General features: G+C 35.6%; 1 protein-coding gene across 4 annotated transcripts in view; it reads left to right on the top strand.

Moving 5' to 3' along the window:
* CTNNA3 (catenin alpha 3) overlaps positions 1-14,754 on the top strand; it is a 1,852,175-nt gene that overhangs the window by 261,014 nt on the left and 1,576,407 nt on the right. The gene's annotated exons all lie outside the window — the stretch shown is intronic.

Here is a 14,754-nt window from a genome sequence, read left to right on the forward strand (position 1 = left end):
GGTGGAATTGAACCTCCAGTCTTTCAGGTAAGAGCTGAGTGAGTGAACTGTTTGTACTACTCAGAGACTCCCAGGTAATATTAATATCATATGATGCTGTTAAAAAATAGTCAAGATATAGCGAACCTGGAATACTCCACCTTATAATCAGGGAAATTCCGCAGTTAAGTCCGCCATGTTAACTCACTCCTTTAGCATGAGTTAAGCTTCTCCAGGCAAATCATCTCCCTTGCTCCTAGGGTCTTCTTTTCTTCAGTTTTTCTTCCATGCTACATCCATAGTTATCCAAAGCATATTTGCATCTTTACTTCTCTGCTAGTAGGTTGGTTGATTCCCCTTTGCTAATAGGATAAAGTCACAACAATCTCATTATCGTAGAATATATATCTTTTCACAAGCTAATTCTAATGTTCCAGTATCATTTTTCTTCTTCTTCTACCCACTTCTTCTATGTTTCAGCTGGGACTTCTTGCTGTTCTCCAAACATTCCATGTACCAGAACACTCATGCCTTTGTTTCATGCTTTTTGACCTTCGAGTAAAATCTCTTTACGGCCTGAAGTACCCCCATAATGTCTACTTCTTGAGTAAGTCAAGGTCTGTGGTCTCTGACGTCCGTCCGAGAAACAGGCTGTCTCATGGCAAAATGGGGGATTATGCAGTATCCACAAGTCTCCTACCTGAAGTCCCTTTATTTAGAAATCGTGTTTGCTGTGTTTTCTCTAAAAGAATAGTCAACAACTTGCCCTTCAGAGTTCCATATGAGGTAAGGGAGTTGTGATTGGAAAGCACCATGGGCCTGTAATTTTCATTGCGAAAAGCAAAAAAAGGTTCTCTCTCTCTCTCGTTCTTTAGAAGACTCATCTGTGCCCATAGTGGTCCAGCTGCAGGTTGCAAATGACCCCTCCACCATCCATCTCCTTACGGAGCGAGTGATACCAGCTTCATTGCTTTGCACCATTTGAGCACGTTAAGAATCCTACTTTAAGACAGAGAGCAGAGGCAAGGCAGATATTATCTGGATATAGTTTTTGACAGCAAGTAAAGAAAAAATAAATTCCTAATAGCTAGTCTTTGCTTCTACAGTATTCTTCTCATGAAAAAGAATCACAACACAGCATTGGCAAAAGAGGAGAAGCATTGCCGTTTTGGTAGAACCAAGATAACACTCATTTTCCTTTGTATAGACTTAACGATTTCTTATTCTCTGCTTGATAGCCCTTCTTTTTTGAAGTTTCCTGATCCACCCTCCTTATCCGAATGAGAGGGCACATCTCTAGGCCACTGTATTTGAGCAGTTGTGTTGTGTATACTTTTATTACAGAGTTTCTATCGTACCCTAATTATTCATTCACATATCTTTCTCGCTAACTTGTGTCTTGCCTACTTTGATATCTCCATCTTGGTCTATAATTCAAAACCAAACCTATTGCCTTCAAGTCAATTCTGACTCATAACAACCCTGTAGCACAGAGTACAACTGCCCTATAGGGTTCCCAAGGAGCAGCTGGTGGATTCAAACTGCTGACTTTTTGGTTAGCAGCTTAGCTCTTAACCACTGCACCACCAAGGCCCCATAATAATCCTTCAGTAAATATTGAGTGAATGAAAGACGTAACACCAATGTACAAAAAGTTAATTAAGACATTTTAATTCCACTGCGTTGCTCATTTTTTTCTTACTGCATTTCGCAGGCAGAAGCAAAGTGATTTTTTATTACACATAATTTATTTCAATTTAACCTTTAGTGAGTGCTTAGAAAACACTGTGCTAAGTGCTTGGAGTGACACACAGATATCTTAGTCCCCAATTCTGGAAACATTTTGTATATATATATATATATATGTATGTATATATATATTTAAAAGTAGTAGTAGGGACTGAGTGCATTCATGCTGAATTATAAATGTTTCTTGAATATTTTCAAAAAACTGGGAAAGTTGGCAAAGCCATCTATTCATTTAACAGACATTTATTGAGTGCCAACTATTGGCCAGGTTTGGTACTGGGGAGACAAAGATTAACAATCCAACCAGAGTAGAGTGAATGAGAGTAATTAAACAAATATATACAGAAATACTTGTTTAGAGAATTGTGTTAAGTGCTGGGAAAAATGTTATGGAGTACATAATGATTCTATTTGTTCTTTCTTGGGAAAGAACAGTATTTAAAAATTGGTAGTCTCAAAATATAAAAAAGAGAAGATATTTGGAAATTTATCCAGGGTACCCTGAAATTCTAGCAAATGCTACATAATCAGAATCCTTCAATTATCTTTAAAGATATTAATAAATGAAGCATTGTTATAGGAACTGTTTTGATAAGGCGAAGGGATTAACTAATTTCCTACTGGAATTTTCGTTTATGATATTTATAAGAGAAGCGAAAACTCATGTATGTAAACCTCGACATCAAGGAGAGAATAACCACACGTTCTCAGCACATCAGTAGTTTTCCTGTCATATTTGGCTTTCGTTTCATCTTTAATGTTGTTTCATTACAGTGACAAGAACACTGAATTGGAGGGCTGTTGAAGAATTTTATTATCTTTTAAAATCTATTGTTAAAGGGAGTTGGGGCTGAATGGTTTTTGAAAAGTGTTAACAGTAATATGAAGTGTCTAGAAGTGGCCATGCATTTGTCCACTCATCTAAGCATCTTCCTCAGTTAGACACAGAAAATAGGCGAAGGTGAGAGAAAGTACAGGATGCTCCTTAGGGCTGATTGCGTTCATAGCCATTTCATCCACATTTTGTAAGCCTGGTAATTTTTGAAGTATTTATTGCTATGCCTAACTGGTACAGCACTTATACTCTCATAATAAGAAGATACAGAAAGACCTGTGTCTGAAATTCAGGATATATTTCAAAGGAAAGATGATATGTATATTATCCACCATATGCGCACCTCCTTTTTTGACAAAAGTAGTAGTTTGTGGAAGTTAGGAGTTCCCAGCCTTCATTTGCTCAGCAAGCATTGATCAAGTACCTACTATGTGCCGACTCCTGTTCCAGGAACTGTATGTATAGGTGGCGTCCCATTCTGTGAATCTGAGAGAATAATACCCCCCATCATCAATCATTGCGGGAGTGTTAACTCCCTTTGTCACATGGCAATCACATGACTTATTTCTTTTTGTGGTTTGTTTGATGGGGGAGGGTTGCAATAAGACAATAAAATGTATACTCTCATTCTGAATCTGATTAGAAACTGAAAAGCCTTTAGTGCATATTATTTCTAAACTAGATTTATGTTAGCTGCCAGGGAATGAAACACTGCTTGGTCCTACGCCATCCCCACAATCAGATGAGCATTGGACTGTTGTAATCCATAGGGTTTTCACTGGCTGATTTTTGGAAGTAGATCGACAGGCTTTTGTTCCTAGTCGGTTTTAATCTGGAAATTCTGATGTAACCTGTTCAGCATCATAGCAACACCCAAGCCTCCACTGACAGACGGGTTGTGGCTGTGTATGAGGTGTACTGGCTGGGAATCAAACCCTGTTCTTCTAGCACTGAACCATGACTACCCTCCTAAATTAGATAATACTCTTTATACTGTGAGTGACAAGAATGTGACCCATACTAGCTTTTGCTTTCCTCTGGGTTGATTCTGTTCTTGGGCTGACTTTCTCCATGAGGTGACAAAGACAGCTCCCAACAGCCCCAGGTTTACATTGTTCCTGTTTTTTATTACCTGATGATCACCAAGAGGCAAACATAACTCTCTGTCATCCATAACAATTTCCCCAAATACTCTGATTGGCTCTGCCTGGGCCATGTAAAACCCTGGGCCAAGCTGTTTTGATTGGTCATTCTAAGTTATGTGCCCACCCCTGAGTAGGAAAAAAAGATAAGGTGAAAACATTTACAGCCTTTATAGAATCATTGTAAGTGGGAGAAAGGGCAGTTGGCTAATGAGGAAAATAAGGTGCTGTTACCAGATGAAGGGCTAAAAGATGCAGGCAGGCAAATATAACAGGTATCTATCAAAAATTTATGTAAAATTTTAATAGCTTTGGTGACATATTTGAAGGAACATCCTAAATATACTGAAAGTAACCTAGAATATTATATCGCTTTGCAAAATAAATTTGACCAAAAACTGTAAAATTGGGAAATTCTAAGTTATAATAGTATTGCCTTTCTATTCAAAAGGTCAGATGACTTTTCTTCTTTGTTTTTTAGAAATATCATTCCTTCATTTCTCTTTGCTAGATGCATTTTTGGGGGATAACCTTTTATTTTGATATAATCAAAATTATAAAAAAAATTGCAGGAATAGTACAAATAACTCTTGTTTAGCCATATATCTTTTACCCAGATTCATTAGTTGTTTACATTATGGGCCATTTGCTTTATTATTCTCTCTCTGTATATGTGTATACTTATAAGTGTACATATGTGTATGTATATATATATTTTACATCACTATGTATATACCATATTTTTAAGTAAATAATGTATGTCTTCTACATTTGTTTGCCAACCGATCCTCCACCCAACAAGGTATTTTCATAAGTGCCGCTGTGCCAATTTTTTTTTTTTTTACATGTTGCTGTAAAAAAAAAGTTAGCATAGCATGCTTACGAAAATACCTCGTGGGAGGAGGGAGCAGTTGGCAAACAAACATAGAAGGTGCTTGTGAGTTATGTAAGACTACAGCACATACACACATGTATATTCAAAATGTATATATATATATACATATATATATATTTTTTTGGTAAACTTTTTGAGAGTAAGTTAATGACACCGTGCCCTTTGTTACTGTTGTTGTTAGGTGCTGTCAAGTTGGCTTCAACTCATAGTGAATTGTATAACAAAGTGAACTATTGCTGGGCCCCGTGCCATGCTCACAATCATTGCTATTTTTGAGTGCATCGTTGTAGCCACTGTGTCAGTTCATCTCATTGAGGATCTCCCTTTTTTTCACTGATGTTCGAACAGAACAAGAATTATATGCCCTTTATCCTTAAAAACTTCATTGCATATTTCCTAAGGAGAAGGAAGTTTACTTACATCATTCAATATAATCATCAAAATCAGAAAATTTATATTGAAATGATACTGTTATCTAAATTAGCATACTATTATCTAAATTAAATTAGAATTAAAATTACATATTCAAATTTTGTTAATTGTCCCCAAATACCCTTTATGGCTATTTTTTTTTTCCACAGTCCAGGATGCAATTCAGGGTCACTCATTGTATTTAGTCTTCTTGAGTTTCTTAGAGTTTCTTTGTGTTTCATGATATTGTTCTTTGTGTTTCACGATATTGTTATTTTTAAGAATACAGGCCAGTTATTTTGAAGACTACCCTTCAGTTTGAGTTTGTCTGATGTTGTTTCATGATTAAATTTATGTTACAACATTTTTGTAGAGTGATTTTGTGTCCTTCTCAGTGTTTCATATCAGGAGGCACATGCTGCCTGTTTGTCCCAGTGTTAGAAATATCATACACAAACACACACATATACACATGTATAGATATGCATATGTCTGTATTTCTGTATCTACTTATATATTTAAAAAACAAAAACACAAAAGCAAAAAATGAGTTCATTCTGATATTACCAATTTCAGCTTGTTCCATATTTGTAGCCCTAGTCCTCAGTTGTGAGAAACTGGGGTCCTGTTATCTTCAACATGATGTATTTACTCACTTTCTCAAGGCCAGAGTACATGGAAGGTAATTTCAGAGTTGGTTTGACAGACTTTTAATTGTCAAGCATACTTGTAATAAGCACTTTTTTCTCTAAATAAAGAATGTTCTAAAAGTTTGAAAATTAAATTTGACATGATTGATTTAGAAAGTATTTGTGTTAATACTTCCAGGATACCTTCAGTAGCTTATAATAGAAAGATTGGTGCTCTTAGCCGGTTAGAATATTGATATTTATACTTTAAAAGGAATATATTCATTTGTTCAACATATACTTTTTTCTGAGTTCATGTAACAACATATCAGTTACTAGAGACTTCAGAAAGAGAAGAAAAAAAGATATATTAGTCTGATAGACTTTTTTCATTTTGTAATGAATAATAGAATTTGTTAAAATTTGTAAGCAGTCTAAGAAGAAATCAGTATTCAGGTTTCTTGTTAAAGAAACCCAAAGAAGGTTGTGTAAATTGAGTACTTAATGTACCTAAAAACACAAAACCCATGATGTGTAGAGAGGCACACATGGTTCCCATGCAACTGTGAGGAAGGTGCCCTTGTGGTCAGTCTTCTGGAGCTGATGGATCATGGCACTTTAAGCATTTCCCTGTAATATTTATGAGGTGGTTAGAGCAGATGCAGGTTGGTCTACACAACAAACAAACAGGCAACCCTGAAATATTGGGTTGTAGAGAGAACCCGAGTTCCTGAGTTAGCCCTGTAGTTATAATTACAGGGAAAAATCTCCATGGCTGAATTTATGAGTGTTTTCCATTTTATACTGACATTCCTGGACTGTTAATTGTAACATACTGCAGCTTGCAAACTAGCAGACATATCTCATTTTTTAAAAATTCTTTCACTGTAATATTTTCAGACCATGTGTTTTTTGGCAACCGATGTTGCGTGCTCCATGAGGTTTTACAGATGGCTTTTGATTTAGATGATTGAGAAGAATTCAACTTCTTCCTTTTCTACTCTCCAGACTTTTTTTTTTAGTAAAGACGAACTGTCAGGTAACGTTCTCAAATCACAAGATAAAGGTGATGTTATTTCATTATGAGGCAGAGATACACACGTGCACTGTATCTGTCGTATACTCCATTATTTTAAAATAGATGAATTGGAATTACTTTTCTTAATGATTAACTATTGATAAAAGATAACCTTTACTTCAATTTAGACTCATTAGCTCCTGAACAATAAATATAGTAACTCCATATGTAATAAGAAGGGGGAGTCAACTATTTTACCATTCAGTTTAATGTCATATAGTAACATTCTGTACTTTGAGAAATAATTAAATAAATAAAAAAAAAAACTAACACGTATAATACTTATTATGTTCCAGGAACTATTCCAACTCTGCTACACATATGAGCACTAATATTCTTTTATTTCTGATGTGGCAGAGCGAGGTTAAATTACTTTCCAAAGTCACACAGCTAGAAAAGGCAGAGCTGGGATCTGAACCTGGGGAATCTGCTTTTTTGAGTTCAGATCTCCATTCAGTCGCCAATTTAACTTATTCCTTCAAAGTTTTTATACTGAGCTGTGTTTTTACAATTATATATAATTTACAAGTGTTGAAAAATACCATTTTAATAACAATAATTGAAAAATCATACCATCATGCATGATTTGTATAACAATTATTTGTTAATTCTTCCTGAATTTGTTTTATGGGAATGAAAGTACAAACTACACAAAGAGATTTATTTTTCATTAGTAAAAATAAGCTGCAGCTAGTTTGTTAGTGGATGTTGGTTCTCAATGTGTCCCTGTTAATTCTGAAAAAACACTGTTGTTGTTAGTTGCGTTTGAGCCCATTCTGACTCCTGGTGACCCATGTGTGCAGAGTAGAACTGCTCCTTAGGGTTTCCAAGGCTTGGCCTTTCAGAAGCAGATCACGAAGCCTGTCTCCTGAGATGCATCTGGGTGAGTTTGAACCACCAACCTTTCGGTTAGTAGCTGAGCCCTTAACCGTTATACACCACCCAGGTGGCCTGAAGTAACACAATGTTAGATATGTGCCTAATTTAAGAAAAGGAATTTTATGAATATGGCTACTGTACTGTTTGTATAAAAGAATGAAATTTTAATCATAACTCTGGAGTATCTCAGCTGGCATGTATGTTCCCCAGCAAAGGAAAGATGCAAATTGCATTGATTTCCAAATTCCTGAAGATCAATTATTTTGCTGATATTCATTTACATTCTTCCCTGAATATGAGAAAGTGGTTTAATCTATTTGCAATTTATGACAGAATTACTCTAGAGGCATGTGTAGATGACTGAATAAAAAGATCTTCTTTTGGTTTGGAGGCACGCGTGATGCATGTTACAATATTATTCCATTTAATTAGATAATCCATTTAAGGTTTTTTCCATTAAATGTCTTCATTTTTCCATTTTTATGTGAACAGAGACACACTGTGGAGTAGTGAAGTGAGCCCTGGATTAGTCCTAGTTCCCATCCATTAGACATGGAGGCTTAAATGAAGTCATTTAACACCTGAACCTCAGTTTCCTTGTTTTGTAAAATGGTGCTAATAATGCCCTCCCCCACCTCCCTTAGTTGTGAAGACTGATGGAAACAGTGTATGCTTATTTATTTTTCAGCATTTCCTGACAAGTCATTTAAAGGCATAATCAATCAGCGTCTTCATTAATGAAGGTAAAGAGCTATAAAATTTAGTTTACTTTATTCGACATTAGGAAGCCCTGGTGGCATAGTGGTTAAGAGCTACGGCTGCTAACCAAAAGGTCGACAGTTGGAATCTACCAGGTGCTCCTTGGAAACCCTATGGGGCAGTTCTACTCTGTCCTATAGGGTTGTTATGAGTTGGAATTGACTCGAAGGCAACGGGTTTTTTTGTTTGTTTGTTTGTTTATTAATTATTTTTAAAATTATTAAAACTATATGTATTTTAATAGATTCATTGCAGTATAATTAAAAAAAATTTACATACCATAAATTCCACCGATTTTAGACATACAGTTAAATTATTTTTAGTAAATTTACACAGTTGTCTGTACGTCTATCACCATGCTTCAGTTTTAGAACATCTCCATTACTCCCAAAAGATCTTCTTTACCCATTTGCAGACATTCCTTGTACGTACTTCTGGCTCCAGGCAGCCACCAACCTACTTTCTGTCTTTATGAATTTGCCTTCGCTGGACATTTCATATAAATGAAACCAGATAATAGGTGGTCTTCCCTGTCTGGCTTCTTTTTCTGAACACGTGTTTTTGAGGTTCTTCCACGTTATAGCATCTATCAGTGTTTTCTTCCTTCTTGTTGCTAAAAAATACACCATTGTATGGATGCCACGTGTTTATCCACCCATCGGCTGTTGGACATTTGGGTTGTTCTCACCTTTTGGTATTATGAATAATGCTGCTGTGAACAGTCGTGTACAAATTTTTATGTGGACATATGCTTTCATATTGAACTACACACATAGCAATATTTAGATGGAAATTTGGTTTATTTACCATACATAAGATTTCAAATGGAGAGGCTAAAATATAGAGTTTGATCTGTTTTCTCACAGTTATGCAGAAAGTGGTTTGGTGAATTGGATTTAGCAGCCTTCATTAGGGTATTTTTTTCCTCATGGATATAGAATAAACATCACTTTCATAATATACGACAACTCTGTCTTTACTCTTAGAATTATTTCCTTACTTTTGCTTCATTGCATAGAAAAAGCAGACTTTCTGTGGAAGCCTTGTAGGGTGGGTTCACTTTGAAAATTTAAACCCTGGCTTAAATATCTTCCCTCTTCTCAGGCTTTTACTTTATTTAGATTTTCATAACGTATTTTTGTCTTAATATTGATCATACCTGGTTTTTGTCCTATGTATGTTTATGATGTCACTATTTTAACATGTGCTCACTGTCAATTGGTTGCTTTTTGTTTGTTTGATTTTTATTGTTTGTTTTGGCCTAGGAACAGTCCATATTAAAAATTTCTATCTGAAATAGGCGTAACACATAGTAGCCCACAGTCATGTTATTAGATGAGCTCTTGCGGTTTAGGATGACAATAAAGTCTTTTAATTGACACAGTTTCTTAATTTAATTGTAAATTTCTCTGTAATTTTAATTCTGAAATTCTTTTCTAAATGGTTTAAATTTAGCCTGTGCAGTTTAGTGTGTTAAAAGAAACTCAATAAAATCACATCCTTATAACACCCTATAGGATATTATATTACATATTATTAGCATCATCTTGGTAAATGGTGGTTAGGGTGCTCTAACTGATTATAGCAATTGCATGCAGAGAGTAAAATCCACTTTGTGTGAATAATTTTAGAATTATTGCTTAAAAATTGTGCAGTTTGCAATGTATTATTTATTAGTACTTAGAAGTCTTGAATCTGAAAAACGATCATTCGGTAACCATTTCTGTATGAGTTATGATCTCAGTGGCATCTTTACCCTAAAGTATTCATTCTGTAGTGAGATGGGAATATGCCATTTATAGGGGAACAAGATTTAATATCTGAGATCATTTTCCTGTGAATTGTTTATTTTTGTTATTTTCGTAACCAACACAAGATATAAAAATAAATGCATCGATAAGCTCATTTCTGATTTCTTAATCAGTTATTTGTAAAATTTGTTTAAAGATAAATCTGCTCAAAATATGGGAGAATTGCTCTTTGTACTTTCTAGTGGTATAGAACATTTGTGGCTATTAAAATAGATTGTTTGATATGGGAACAAATTAGTTATACATGATAAGTATTCACAACAGAGTTAAAATTCTTATTGATGTCTTAAGGGTTTTGATGGTATGTATTTGAGAGTTTATTTTATTTAAAGAACTGTTAAACAAGATATAAAGACAGAAATGCTTCCATTTTTACTGACTCTGGCAAGATCCTTGAATTCTTTGGTTTCCTTACTACTAAGTTGAGTACTACGTTCTTCCACTTAGTATATGCAGACTACATGAATGGATACTTGGCCCAAGGTACTGAAAGAAATGTTGTGTGGGAAGGTTGAAACGATCTGTTTCTATAATTCTTATAGTTATTTGGGAGGTATGGTAATTATCAGAAACACAAGAAAAATTGTGGTACTTACCCTAATAGGGGAAGAGAGCTCTTATGGTAGACAAGATCAGGGAAGCTGCCATGAAGGACACACCATTGAGCCGGGCCTTGAAGATCAGGTATGATTTTAAAAAGTGGCAATGGAGTGTTCTCCAACTGGAGGAAACCTTAGAGAAGAAGCTGTAAACGTGGAAAAGCACACAGTTTACAGAATGTTTGGATCACAGGGTAGGAAATGGTGTTAGAAAAGTTGGGATGGACCAGATTGTGTAAAGCCTTCAAAATGCCTTAGCTAAGAATTGCAAATTTTATTTCATTACAGGCATTCCCCATTCCCATCTCCAGCCCCAGAGAGCCACTAGTCTACTTTCTGTCTTTATGGATTTTCCTTTAGTAGACATTTCATGTAAATGTAACCAGGTAATATGTGGTTTTTCCTGTCTGACTTCTTTAACTGAGCATACTGTTTTTGAGGTTCATCCATGTTGTAGCATGTATGAGCACATGCTCTAGATTCAAGATTTTGATCAGAGCTCAGGAAGTTTAATGTGGCAATTGTACACTGATACTTTTTAGTGAAAAAATGCTGATAAAAGTCTGTGAAATTTTAAGTAATGTTTTTTAAAATTTGAGCATATGAAGGAAGTACTTGTCCCACTCTTTAAAGAATTCAATTATATTGATTCTCACATTTATAATAAAATACAATGAAATTATATAGCTGGGATGATAGTTTCATCAAGATGATAATGATTAGGAAGATGATAACAATTCTGTATTGACAATGACAATATCTATAAAATTTGATGCCAAATAATAGAAACATCTAATTTTATGTTTTATTTTCAATGTCCTCTTGAATACTCTCATCAAATAAATTATGTTTAAACAGATAATCCTGTTTCCATATTCTCAAATTGAGTTTGATCTTTGTGTCTTGCTAGCAGCAGTCAAGAAATCAAGTGACACATTGCATTGGGCAAATCTGTTGCAAAAGTATCTTTAAAGAGTTAAAAAAGCAAAGATGTCACTTTAAGGACCGAGGTGCTCCTGACCTCCTCATATGCATGTGAAGGCTGAACAATGAATAAGGATGACAGGAGAAGAACTGATGCCTTTGAATTATGGTGTGGGCAAGAATATTGAGTATTTCATGGACTGCCAGAACAACAAACATATCTGTCTTGGAAGAAGTACAGCAAGAATGCTCCTCAGAAGCAAGGATGGTGAGACTTTGTCTCACATACTTTAGACATGGTATCAGGAGGGACCAGTCGCTAGAGAAGGACATCATGCTCGGTAAAGTAGAGGATCAGTGAAAAAGAGGAAGACCCTCAATAAGATGGATTGACACAGTGGCTGCAGCAATGGGCTTAAGCATAACAACGATTGTGAGAATGATGCAGGACCGAGTGGTGTTTTGTTCTATGTACACAGGGCCACTGTGAGTCAGAACCGACTCAATGGCACTTAACAACAACGACTGGGTATATTCTTTTTCCTTTTCTAAATAATTGATACTTGCATGTTAATATCATATTTGTTTTTATATAGTTTTCTGATTATTCCTTTTTGATTACAGTAATAGTCTCAAAAATTTTATCTATATAATTTTAAAATTTTAACTGTCTTTAAAACATACTTTGGTTCTATTTTACAAAGGCATATTCATTGTGGTATGTTAAAGTGTCGGTTTACTATTCAGTTTTACTTCATAATAACCAAACCCATTGCCGTTGAGTCAATTCTGACTTGTAGTGACCCTGTAAGACAGAATAGAACTGCCCCATAAGATTTCGAAGGAGTGACTGGTGGATTCCAACTGCTGACCTTTTGGCTAGCAGCCTAGCTGTTACCCACTGCACTCCCAAGGCTCCACTTCATAACACTAAAACATATATATAGGCAGCTTGATATGTTGGAAAGAGCTCAGAAATGGAAACCAAGGCTTGTAGCCCTGCCGTTATATCAGTTATTGCCTCGCGATCACCCTAAGCTTACCCTGAAAGCCTGGATTTCCTCAGGTGTTAAAAAAGGAAATAATAATTCCATTCACACGTTGTCGGGGGATTAAATTGGATAACAGGTTTAAGGTAAATAGTGTAAAAAAAGGAAATAATAATTCCATTCACACAGGTTGTTGGGGGATTAAATTGGATAACAGGTTTAAGGTAAATGTTCAAAAATCTTACCTATTGCTGGTGTGCAACTTTGTTATTCAGAATCCATGCTATTTTATATTCTGAAAATAATTTCTGCTGTTTAGATTCTGAATCATGCGCCATCATGGTTCTGTCTAGTTCTAGTTGTAGTCTTCCAGTATAGACGTTGCTGTGATGTGCTAATCTGACTTTAAGGGAAAAGTGCTGCATCTATGTTTTCTACCACTTCTCTGCTTGCTGCTGTCAGCACCCTAGTGTTGATGTTTTGTATTAACAGTGTGAAGGGAATTTATGAGAATAATTAGTTGTGTGTTGCTTATAATAGAGCTGGTTATCTCAATTCTTACTTGGTGGGAGGTGCGTCCCCTGCTATCACTTGGCTCCCGGTCCACAGCTTTAAATTATGTGGAAGAGAAAATGATTATAAGTAGCTCCTTCCTGTGGTGTCCCTTACATTTCCTCTCCTAACAAAGAGTCTCTTAGATTTTCTCACCAGTTTCTCCTTGTGTCCTTGTGTTACAATCTAGGAGCTATGTTCCTTCTGGTGGTCAGGTTACAGGAGATTCCTTAAAGCTTCCCTTGCCTATGACTAAGAATTAGATTTGTTTTTAGAGAAGAAATCTTAATTTGTCATGTTTTTTACTGAACAGGTGGATTAGATGTGAAGAGGAACTTGTGTGAGTTCTGTTTTTCATCGTAGGAGAAATGAAAAAACCCAATCTCTTTGCTGTCAAGTCGATTCTGACCCATAAAAAAAAAAAAAAATAGCTACCCTATATGACAGAATAGAACGGCCTCATAGGGTTTCCAAGGAGCGGCTGGTAGATTTGAACTGCTGCCCTTTTGGTTAGCAGCTGAGCTTTTAACCACTGTGCCACCAGGGCTCCTTTTAAGAGAAAAATACTAATAAAATACATATTTGGGGGAAGAATTGCACATAAGTACCATTTAATTTGGTGGGGGAACATCTACAAGGGCAAAAATCAGGAGTAAAATATAATGTTCTTGACTTTCCTTTTTGTTGATGGTGAATAACTGATATAGTATGTCATGTTTTTGACATGTTTGGGCATATAAGCCAAATTTTATTGAATTTTTGATGTATATTCTTATGATAACTTTTCAGTTTATCAGTTCTTTGCCTGCTAAGCATGAAAGGCACTTTTGAGCTATGTAGTAATAAAAAAAAATGCCACAGAAACATTGGCCCAGGGGATGAGCTTTCTCTAGAAATGACTGTAATATCTACAGTTGCTGTAAACAATTTTTTAAGGATGCTTGATGCATCCTCCTTGTATTTTTATTTAAATTAGTAATCAGATTTCCATTTGACTAACATCCTAGAGGTGAGAATCATTCTCATATAGTTATCATAAGGTAACAGCTGCCTGAGTCATACTGGATTGAAATGACCTTAGCAAGTACAGTGCAGGAATACTTGAAGATTTTGGAGAATTATTCTTTCCCAGCAAAAAGATAACTCTGTGACAGGCACAGTGTAGAGCTAGGACTACTTTCCTAGGGAGTATTTCAAAGCAAGCATGTCTCTGACAGATAGCCATGCTCTCCTCCATTTGTTGAAAGTTTTCCTATATTTTACAACATTGATTTGAGCTGCTGTTTGTCAGCAATGCCCTACCCCTTGCTGATTACTAATAGGCTTCCCTGATGGTTGTTAAAAGTTCAACTGCTAATCAAAAGGTCGGCAGTTTGAATCCACCAGACACTCGTTGGAAACCCTATGGGGCAGTTCTACTCTGTTCTGTGGGGTTGCTATGAGTAGAAATCTACTAGACAGCAATGGGTTTGGTTTTTTTTTTTGGCTGCAGGTCATAATTTTAGACAGTTTCAAGAAGGATA

This window comes from Elephas maximus, chromosome 16 (genome assembly GCF_024166365.1).
Source record: "Elephas maximus indicus isolate mEleMax1 chromosome 16, mEleMax1 primary haplotype, whole genome shotgun sequence".
NCBI classification, from domain to species: domain Eukaryota; kingdom Metazoa; phylum Chordata; class Mammalia; order Proboscidea; family Elephantidae; genus Elephas; species Elephas maximus.